Source organism: Ostrinia furnacalis, unplaced genomic scaffold (assembly GCF_004193835.3).
Source record: "Ostrinia furnacalis isolate ACB-3 unplaced genomic scaffold, ASM419383v2 OfSCF2392, whole genome shotgun sequence".
NCBI lineage: Eukaryota > Metazoa > Arthropoda > Insecta > Lepidoptera > Crambidae > Ostrinia > Ostrinia furnacalis.
In genome coordinates this window covers 340,980-353,095 of record NW_021132631.1, presented here as the reverse complement: position 1 = coordinate 353,095, position 12,116 = coordinate 340,980, and the positions used below count along the sequence as shown (strand labels likewise).

General features: G+C 35.4%; 1 long non-coding RNA gene across 1 annotated transcript in view; it reads right to left on the bottom strand.

The window, feature by feature from the left end:
• The window catches only part of LOC114355337 (uncharacterized), a 121,735-nt gene extending 111,918 nt beyond the window's left edge, over positions 1 to 9,817 (bottom strand). Inside the window, exon 1 of the long non-coding RNA XR_003656098.1 lies at positions 9,735 to 9,817. This is a non-coding gene — a long non-coding RNA (uncharacterized LOC114355337). The remainder of the gene's footprint in view (positions 1 to 9,734) is intronic.
• Positions 9,818 to 12,116: the final 2,299 nt, after the last annotated feature.

The window sequence follows — 12,116 nt, the reverse complement described above, 5'->3', positions numbered from 1 at the left end:
GTATGCAATCGCGACTCACATTTGCCCAGTGGGTCTAGTCAAAATGCCATCGCAAACCAATATGAAGTTTTCACTAATGTCAGTCGCCGCGTCACCAGTAATTCGATTCGATCGGAAAATGGCAGCCAAAATGCACATTGAACCACCAACGACGCGGCGACATAAAAGTTCATTCAAAATCGAATAAAAGTTAAAAAATGTCTATGACTTTGCGATTGTTTTTACTTTTTTTAGCTTTTTTTTTTTAAATTAGTTTCTTCCTTCTTTCTGCTCTCTGTTTACGTCTATGCTTCGCTGTCAAATTAGCTGTCAAAACGACATCGCGATACGGATTTGTCAAAACAGCCTTAGGGTGGGTTGCACCATCTTAGTTTAACTTTGACAAACGTCTAAAATCTGTCAAACTCCATACAAAAAACACCGGTTAACGTCATAGTTACGGTCAAAGTTAGGTGGTGCAACTCACCCTATTGGTTTTCGATATAATCGAAGCTTATCACCGGGGTTTAAGTAATCGCAATGAAAATGGCGGGTGTTGCGATTCGATTCGATTTTGATTGAGTCTTAAATGCATGTTGGCTAAGCTTTTGTATGGGAAATTTCAATCCAGTCTTTCGATTATCGATAGGTAAGGCTTTGCGATTCGATTTTTTGCCGTTTGACTAAGCCTTTTTTGTTATCGACCTCTTTTGCGATTTGTTTGTTTGTTTGCGACTGGTTTGCGATGGGTTTGCGATTTTAAAGTGCGTTTTGACTAGACCCACAGTTTTTACTGACATTTTTCGTTCAACAAACAAACTTATTCCTGTATTGGTATACCGTAATCGAAAATAAATTGTAAAGCAGTTAACATACTGTTACAAGAAAGTAGATTGCGGGTAGACACAAAAACTCGCTCGCTCCCTTTTAATCAATCACCGATCAATCATTCAATAAAACCTCCAATTTGTTTGTCCCTTTCTTGCTTGTCAACTTTTTGTAGGAGTGAACGGGATGACTCTATAAAATGGCACTGGCCTCAAAAGCTGCATTTAAAAAGAAGAACAGGCGAGTGCAAGCAAGAAAAGACTGAATGCCGTAAGATATACAGTGCATTTTTTATTGCACTGAGGTGACACAATGATTTTGTGCACTTTAAATCAACTTGGATCAATTAATTTTGGACCGTATACCAATCCTATTGGTTCTATATTTATTTGAGGCGACTTGACAGTTTCCGTGAGTCCTAACATCATTTCTTAGGCTGGGTTGCACCATCTTACTTTAATTTTAACAAACGTCAAAACTCTGTCAAACTCCATACAAAAAACACCGGTTATGGTTATAGTTACAGTTAAATTAAGATGGTGCTACTCAGCCTAAGTATTCATTTTGTCCTTTTCTCAACTTTGTATAGGAATGAACGGGATATTAAATTGAACTGGCCTTAATAAAACACCGGGACCGGTTCTGAAACGTCATTCGCTCATTCAACGTTAACTCTACTTAGTGAACGAGTCAATATTCCGTAATTATGATTGGATGTGTTTTTATGGATAATTTTCTGAATGACTCACACTGCTTACTAGCTTATGTCCCTGTGACGGTGAATAATAATTGTAAATGAATGGTAGTTAAGTACTGGGTTCGATTTCCGATCGGATCACTTAGTAACTGATTCGGACAGGTGGGATGAATATTCAATTTGGAAGGCTTATTCATGCATTCCTTCGTAATAAAAATTCATAGTATGTAACATACAAAAACATGCCTAAAGCAACGGTAATAAATAACGGTATACGTCGAAAATGCCAAAAATTTAACAAGCCGATCGCTGTGCCCCTTTACAGAAGTCGGACGAAGACGGAATAATTATGTGACAAAAAGTGTCCCCGAATAAAGACTACTTTTTAGGCTAGGACGTCTTTTTGGTTTCCTTTGCCTTGTTGATTCAATAAAAAAAAACAGACTTCCCAAAAAGTTGACGTAACTGGCTGTATGGCGTAATACCTTTGCCTTTTAAAAAGAAAGAATCGAACTAAAAAAAGAACAAACTATTTACATTTTACATACAAAGTTCTTGAATTCAAAAATGGAACGCTTGTCGGCCAGAGACAAATTGGCGGGAGCTTGACCGGTTCTCGATTGTTTTGTTTCCTTTCTCGATTAAATTGCGAGTTTAATCGGTCGATTAAAATTTCTCACTCGAGAAAATTGCGAGCTAATTGTTCGTATGTGGTATGGGTAATTTTAAGAGTATGGTTCCTTTACATGGTAAAAAAATATTTTAAATGACATTATTTTCATATTTTGTGAGTGGATTTACGTCCGTATTCACAAACATTACTATGAGGAGCTCTATTCAACGCTGTGCGTTCAATATGCTGCTTCACTTATGCAAGCATCGTTTGTGAATACGGGCGTAAGACTCTATCAAATGATTTGTGTAGTACTTAATTCTTAGTTTAGATTATTACCTACCTAGTATTGTTTGCCTTTTTGGTTTACCTATGACGAAATAGCGAGTCAATGACTGAATACAATAGCTTGTATTCATTAGAATAATTAGTATTCTGCAATTCTGAAATGAACAAATATTTACATTTTCTGAAAGATCAAGTTCGAGAAATATTATAAAACTAGCTGTGCCCCGCGGTGTAACCTGCGGTAAAACGTACCCTAATGTATTGTGTTAGTCCAGGGTGTCAGCTAACTTCATACCTAATTTTATATTTACAGCCGTTTAGACGTGAAGTAACAAACACACTCACAAACTTTTGCCTTTATAATATTAGTGTGATTCAATTTCATTTACATTATCATCTCTTCTAGTAGAATCTTTAGAAATTAGTCTACATCCTTTAACCTTATGACAGCCCCAATATAATTCATAATGCATAATAATATTTTATTATCGACCGACGACATCGTAAAGGTAGCAGGGAAGCGCTGGACGCAGGCCGCTACCAATCGATCAACATGGAAAGCATTGGGGGAGACCTATGTTCAGCAGTGGACGTCCTATGGCTGAGATGATGATGATGACGATCATGAGGCTTTTTCAAGCCAAGTTGTAAAGTTCGCATTATGTCACTTGTACACGAGCATTGTACTTGATAATACTAATATAAAACGTGTCTCCGATAAACAATCTGTCCGTCTGGTCGTCTCTGACACAGCTGACACCCACAGTATCTATCGACGTCAGCCACAATAACTTTCCGCATTGCGATGTACCTAGGAAGTTCATGGATGCATACCACGATAATGGTATCAATAATGCGCATTTTATGCTATTTTTCTTTTATGCAATGGATATTAGTTACTATCGCATTTATAATAGCATTTGGTATCCAGTATATGGAGACATGTCAGTAGAACTTACATTATACAGCACTAATCACCACTGCAACTCCTGTGTAGCGGATTTACAGCTTGACCGCCATAAAAACCCAACCAATGAAGGTCAAGTTTGTCCCGGGGGAAAGTTAAACTGTCATTGGACCCGCAACGAAATTTATCAGAAGAACATAGGAGGAGTTCGAAGTTAAGTTCCGACTTCCCTCCAGCAGGGATAGATGGCGGGAGATCGTGCGGAGAGTTGCTTNATATGTTAATCGTTTATTTAATGAGTTTTTATTTAAGGATTTTTATTGGGCTTTCAAATAACACCAATATTGTTGGGGCACCATGATTGTGTCAGAAGACAATTTTTTAAAGTTCGAGTCGCCGAAGTTGCGGTTTATTTGATGTTGAGTGTATTTCTATAGATAAAGCATAATAAAAAAAAAGTATAAAGGCCGATTTTCACTCAATCGTCGAATTCAACTCGGCTGGGCAGCGTCCGCCGGGAAGCTTCGCGATTTTCTCACGTCCGAAATACCGCAGTGTCTTAAGACTGACCAGTGTGTGTTGCCAGTGATGGTATACGGATCTGAAACGTGGTCATTTACTATGGGCCTCATGAAGGCTCAAGGTCACCCAAAGGGCGATGGAGCGAGCTATGCTCGGAGTTTCCCTGCGTGATCGAATCGAAATAAGGAGATTCGAAGGAGAACCAAAGTGATTGACATAGCCCGCAGAATCGCTAAAATCAAGTGGCAGCTTGGCTGAGGCACATAGCTCGTAGAGCTGATGGCCGCTGGGGCAGAAAAGGTCTTGGGTGGCGACGACGAGCTGGAGGACGTAGCGTCGCCAGGCCTCCCACTGGACCGACGATTTGGTGAAGGTAGCGGGAGGTACCTGGATGCGAGCGGCACAGGACCGGCCATTGTGGAAATCCTTGGGGGAGGNAGAAAACTGGGTTTAAATCTTAAGTAAAAAAATTGGCCAAGTGCATATCGTGCCACGCGCAGTGTAGGGTTCCGTAGTTGTCCGTCGTTAACAAAATATATTTCAGAAGCAAGCAATTACTTCATCTAAAGTCGCTTTTAATATTTTCTTCTAAGGATTTTTTTATTAGATATGAAATTTTATAATACATGAGTTAAATGACTATTACTCTTAAACTAACTGGCCTTTTTTTTTTTTTTTTTTTTTCGACTGGAAAATGCATGAAACTGCATACTCACCGGCCCGGGGGAGCCGATGAGTTATGTGGGACTCTCCTCGCCTGAAGGGCAAGGCCTACCCACTAAAAACCAGTCGGGTCCCTCTGGTCGCGCTTAGTGGGGCAGCGTACGAGTCGGTGAATCGTTCGCATGCCTGCCCCCACGCATCCCTAACCGTTATAGTTTTCTTAAAAGTTTATAAAAAGCAGAATATTATGAATTTTTGCAGATTTTTCAACCCAACAGTCTAGTTTTTAGAGGGGGGGATGCCCTGCTCGAACAAAAATTGGCACTTTAAACTTTAATAGTTTGCAATCGGATCCCTAAATCGAAAAATAGTCTTTGAAACCCCCAAGTAGAAGATGAAAAAAATTTCATCCCCACTCTACATGTAGGGGAGCTACCCTAAAAAAATGTTTTTTCAAAATTTTATTCTACCGTTTTGTCGGCGTGATTAATATACAAACCTCCACAAAATTACAGCTCTTTAGTGCCAATAGTTTCCAAGCAAAACCTCAGACAGACAGACATATCGAAACTATAAGGGTTCCTTGTCAAGACTACGGGACCCTAAAAAATTATATTTTCTATGATGATAATGACATTTTATTCTATACCGTCTAAACAAATAAAACTAAATATGCTGCCGTCTACATGTGTTCAAAATAAATGACGAAGTTAAGAAAATTATAAAACAAGCTTTTTTATCAAAATCAATTTTGCTAGATTATGTAGAAAGGAACAATAATTAAACTAGGTACTTCTGTAAAAAAACAATGAGACCCTAGTACTAACCGCAGTCACTACACGTGTTTTTCTGGATCTATTCGTAATCAGTGGGCTTAGTGCGACTTTATATCGATCGTCATTCGCTAGCGACTGCGTAAAAAAGACATGCATTAAATAAATGTATGAAGATTGTACAGCGTCCCTAACAGATACTTTCAAGAACTAAAATCTTAAACTTTATAGATCTTTTTGATGCACTCGTTAGCGACAACGGTAAATGCAAACTCGCACTAAGCACACAAAAAAAAAACTTTCTCAGTTAAATTACTCCAAAACTATTAAATTTCGGATTTTTTTTAAATATCACGTGAGATTAGTGGGTGGGGGAGGGGGTCAGGNTCATTCGCTAGCGACTGCGTAAAAAAGACATGCATTAAATAAATGTATGAAGATTGTACAGCGTCCCTAACAGATACTTTCAAGAACTAAAATCTTAAACTTTATAGATCTTTTTGATGCACTCGTTAGCGACAACGGTAAATGCAAACTCGCACTAAGCACACAAAAAAAAAACTTTCTCAGTTAAATTACTCCAAAACTATTAAATTTCGGATTTTTTTTAAATATCACGTGAGATTAGTGGGTGGGGGAGGGGGTCAGGCAAAATCTCACCAAATCTCACCAAGGGGGGCGGGGGGGTTGAAAAATAGCCAAAATTGTCTCACGTAATTTATGGACGCCCCCTTATCCGCCTCTACAACCAACGTAAATGCCTCACGACCGCTCTGCCAAGAGCGAAACGAATTTAAAGAAAATTTTATCACACAAAAAAACTCATAAATATCTTCAAGTAATAACAATTCATTCTGAATCAAATCACAATCGATCATCACCTCTAAAAAACTTATTACCTCCCCTAAATAATCCATTTGGCAGAATCAAAACCCCGTGGGATATTACATTGGCAACACTGAGACCCATTACTTAAATACTCTGCAAATAAGGGACAAAAAATGGCAACATGAGAACTGGAAAGGTGTGAATATAAAGGGGTGATATGAATGTAAAGTACGACTCATCTGCTAAATAGCTTGATTATAATGACAAAGAATGGGGTGAAAGAAAGTTGTAAAAAATTGTCTGTGGTAATGTGATGCCAAGGTTTCTCCTACCTGCCCGACTTCCGAAATTACAGACAACAGCTTTTGACTTTTTTTCGCGTCGAACGATTGTAAACGTCTATAAAGTCTGTCTAATTAAGCTAATGAGAAGAAGTAGGTACCTAGGTACATCTTGATTCCTAAACTGCCTTTTGACTGAAAAAATACGAGCTCTACGAGTAAATGTACCTTCAGTAACCTACATCATATCTTAAAAAAAAACAGAACTATAAATTTACATTAATGTGCTGCATTTTGAATGGATTTTAGTATCTTATTTTGTTATTTTTCAGTGCCAGTCGTAGAAATCCTTGGTAGAGATATTTGTGAAGATATTTCTTTCAGCTGAAAAGTACCTACCGAAAAAAGATACAGTCAGCGTCAAATAATTCGTGACACGCAAAGTGACCAAAAAGTTGAAAACAACGATAACGTTTTTGTATGGAGTTGGCAGATTTTTGACGTTTGTCAAAGTTAAGGTAAGATGGTGCAACCCAGCCTAAACCACGACACTAACTATGGGAATTACACAAACACGTTAGAGATAGTGTGAAGCCTCCCTACCAAGATATTTTTGCTTCGCCGAGTTCAGTGTATCAGTCCGATAACATAGATAGTATCGATAAACGATATAACGAAAGATAACCTACATATTCTTTGCATATTTACTTTTCATGTAAAATGTTTTGAAATCTTTCATTTTTTTGTCGTTAAAAAACGCCGGGCTAGCAAAATGCTACGATAAAATTAATTAAAAAAATGTTATTGCTTGACTCGTGTCAAATAAATATTTTTTATTGGTAAAAACGTGGTGAAAAAAAATCATTCATTAGAACATACCTACGACGCCTAAATGAAAAACTAAACACTAAAAATGTGTTTTAAATGGGCTAATAATTATCTTCTTTTTATTAGATGAAAAATAATAAGTTGCAGTCAAAATTTATATTCTATTTTTTCAGAGCATCAACAATTTTATTGACATCTTGCGTAAAAATTTTCAAAAATACAACACATTTTCAAAATTATTCAGCGTAGCCCGAGGGACTATAATTTGTGCAATTATTTTTAAGTCTATTTTTTAAGGAAAAAATGCGTAACTAGTTTTGAAAGTTTGCTCACCAGATATTTTTAAGCCACATCAAACAAGCATTTCTTCGAATTGTTTTCCATAGATAAGGTATTATGTAAGTATGTCTACAGCTGTGTAGTCTGTAACATTGGATTCTAGAGAATATTTACGAAAAAAATATTATCACAAGTGTTAATAAGATAGTGTTATCACACACTTGTAAAGGTGAGCTGTAAGTTAATGATGAATGAATGTCTTGTTTTATGATAGTGTGTACTTCCACTTCTAAAAATAACAACATAGTCTAGGTACAGTACTATGTTTCATAATTAAAACAAAAACCGAAATTTATATTAAAATTAACTCAAAAGATAAATAGATAGATATTATTATGTAATAAACGAAAAAGAAAAAACATACAAAATACGGCACCATTTAGGCGGTCATAGAAGATTTATCGGTAAGGGAAAGAGATGAAAACAGAGAGCTAGCTCTATTTTTTTTTATTTATGAGTGTTCGTGAATTCTTCGAAAGAAAGAGGGAAGTAGGAAATCCTGAATTTTTCGGTCTTACTGGACAACTTACAGAGTTCAATTCACATTCGAGAATGTAGGTACATTATCAAGATAAGCTCAATGATAGTAACTTTATTAAATTATGTATTTTAGAACAAACTACCTAGTAGAGTCTGACATGTTTTCCTTTTAATAAATACAATTTTAATCTGACGTCATCATCATCATCCAACTATTGATGTCATCTTCTGTCCTGCAGGAAAAATGCATGACGTCATTTTTACATTCCTAAATTTAACACCTAAACCATTGTACCTATTCTTTGCAAATTTACAAATACTTTGACTTGAAAAAAAAAGTTCAGAAAGATAAAAAAAATAAGTACATTTTTTGTAATTCACATTTAAATTACAATTACATAGTTAGGTAAGTACTTATATTTTTTTAACCTTTAGTTAAGTACTTTTGTATTTTTATTTTTCCTTTTTATTTTGTACATGACTTATTATTTGTATAAAATAATAGGTTGTTATATTGGATTACATAAAGATTATAATTTCATTGAATGTCACGGTCAAACTATTATATCGGACAAGTTTGTACGTAACTCATTTGCAAATATGATTATGATCATGCAAAAGATTATCATAATACTTCGTTAAAGTAATACCAAGATTATTACATTATAAAAGAATACATTGTTATAATGCGAATTGTAGATTTTTTGCTTGTTTAGACTTTTATGACTCTATTAAGATTTTTTACAGTGTAATTACATTTTACGGAATCATACTTATTATTATTAATTTAAGTAATTCGAGATTATAATAATGTTTCAATGGTTTATATTATCAGAATAGATAATTAAGGCGATACATAGGTATTTTTTATACGTTGGAGAGACACAATTTTGCGATTTTATCACTAGGAAGCGATATCTTCCAGATTTCTCTGAGAGAGAGCATGGAAAGGACAGTCAATTGAAATAAAAAAAAAACATTCCACTACATTTACATTGAGAATCTTAAAAAAGACTCTACATTTAGGAAAATAATAAATGAAGCGTAATAAAATGTAACTACCTACATATTTTTCTGAAAATTTTCCTACCTCTATCCACCTAGTCATTGGATGTTTTCTCGAATTACAATAGAAAATACGTCGTCTCTACGTTTCAGGGTCAAAAGTACATTCACACATTCAAGGTTAAAATATGCACATATTTTTAACAATTCGTACAAAACTAATTTTCAGTTTTTAAGATAGTTATTGTCGGCATTTTTATTTTCTCGGTAAGTTTTGACTAAAAAGTTGGTAACTTTATGTCTGGCCGGAAAGAATTTATGTAAATTTCCACCGAAAAGGTGACACGCGCATTTAATTAACAACATAGCGGTAACTGCAAGTTACAAATATTATCCACACGTTTTCGCGCGGTAAATTCACCCAAGCCAACGCTGACACTAAATGGGTACTCCAAAGTTATTTTCGCTAAACATAAAATATCTCAGACACAAAACGCATAAAACGATACTTGAGCCATAAATATAAATAACCATCCACAAAATGCACAGATATAAAAAACACTGCACAACACTAAAACTTTTTGAATTAAAATTTTCTATTTTTTAATCACTAAAAAATTACGTCAAAACAAAAACACTGGCTGAAAAACGGAACGCATTCGGATTTTCATTTAAAAAAGTAAGTTTCGAATTTAGAACGTACCGAGCGATCGGCGCGCAGCTGTCTCTACGCGTTCGCAAACTGAACTGAGGGAAGCGGATTCGAGCGTTATTTTCCGATTCGGTTTTCAAACGTGCACGCACACAACGTAATCTCGCTGTCAGGAGAGCGTATAATACGCGGTGCGGTGGTGTGCGTTTCCCGAAATAGTGCTGAAAGCTGTCGATAAAATTCAACCTCTGGCGATGAAGTTGCTTTATCGTTAAAAGACAAGCAGTTACTAGACGTAGAGCAAGGTATGGTTTGATGAAAACAGCAATGGAAATAATTATTCACCGACAAAATTTTATGATATTGCTCATTTTAAAGTTATTGTGGCCTAATTTCTTAATTATCAGGTAAATAGATACTTAGTTGAATTCGAGAAGTAATTAAATGGAAACTTAACATTACACATAAATATTATACGGTTTTTCGAATTATGTAATTAAAATTATGAGGATTCTATTTCCAAACAAGATTTAAAAAGAAAAATGAAATAATTAAATTAACAATGTTAGTTTTATTTAACCATGTTATTTTAACCATGATTGATCATCATCATCATCATCTCAGCCAGCAACCATGATTATCCATGATTAACTTTTCTTTACTCAAAAAGTCGCGAATCCTGAAAAATACATAAGTACTAACTACATTTATTTGTAATCTCACTGTAAAGTATAAATTATTCACCAATTTATTCATCTTCAATCAACTTTTAATTCTGAATGAAGCTTAATTTGAAAAGGTGAAACCAAATCCAAATTGTATGATAAAGTTATCACTATTATTCATAACTTTCTTAATATTTGATTAAATCATCGATATCGATATCAATTAAAACATCGGACAACTCCCAACACTTTTAAGATCCCACTTTACGCACACACGCGCAACATTCCACGAGAGCTTTAAGCTCCGTCGAGATCTGCATTCGATTTTAAGTCTTATGCTCGTGTCATAAGTTGTATTTTCAAACAATAATGTGACAAATATCTTCAACTTTTGTTCTCAATAGCGCGTAATGTATGCAATTTAAGTATTTTCACCTATTTCTTTTGAAAGTATCTTTCAAAAGGATTGCTCAGTGCATTTTCTTCTGCAATTACTATTGGCACAAATCTTTTGTCTACCCAAAAATATCTTAAATAATATTCAAAATAGAGTAATTTATTGTAAAAACTGCTCTTAAAATCCTGGTAACTATTCACCACACAGAGTCACAAGACCAGTCTACAGGCGTCTAAAGGACGGAGCACACTTATCAACCCGGAAAAGGATCGTAACCGTATCAATTCGAGGCGGTCAGTATTCTTTGTATGAAACTCTATATAACTCCATACTGCAACGCACACTTATCCGCACTGTAACGTAAACGCCTCGTCTCGCGGTTGACAGCGCGCGAAAGACGATGACAGCTCGCGAAAGACGATGACAGCTCGCGAAAGATGATGACAGCTCGCGAAAGGCGATACGGTGTTGATCCCTTTTCGAGCAGGTTGATAAGTATGCTATGACCTTAAATGTCTCAATAGGACTGACACCTTTTTGTACAGTCAAGTTGAATCAAGTACATTTTTTAGCATTTCTTCAAAATCTCATTGCCTCAGGTGGGAATTGAATTCGCGAACTCTCGCTTGCTATAAAATTTCTGAAAAATTAAGCAAAGTATAAAAACTCCTTCAACTATGTTATTTAACTTAGGTAGGTATAAGGTATGGAAAAAACCCTTGTGAGTCTAGGTACGTACCACTGATGTCATTTTCTTCAAATGGTCACACCACAATCATAGCCTATTATAAAAATGTAGGTAGGTCATTTCTTAATTAAACTCTAATGTAAGCCTGTGGTTTTGCAGTGTATTTATAATACGAGGAGTACATCATAAATCACTGATTCATTCTGAACATTCATCCCCTTTACAATTTCATCACTTTTATGATTTACTTTCGCGGGTAAAAATAGTCTGTGTCATTTTCCAATGTCCAATCTAATTACTTTATGCCTAAATCCATCAATCGCGAAATGGGTTCAATGTTTAGGCGTATAAAAGACATGATACTACTTTTTAATATTAAAAACATAACCGTATTTTTTGTAATATTTGCACATCGTATGTACGATAGAATATGTTGGAAACTTCTCTTTTTAAAACCATTTGTAACCGTATTCTGGCAAATAAATGATTTATTATTATTATTTATTATTCATAAAATTGCAGCATTGTCACGTTGGATGGCCAGACTTATCCGTTGACCAAAATACCTAATTGCCAGCCTTTTGATCTTCAGTCACCTCAGTTCTTAGACTACCTGATAAGTTTCATTCATAATTATCCTGACAGTAGGTACCTACTATCTGATACCTGCTGAAAATCGTATC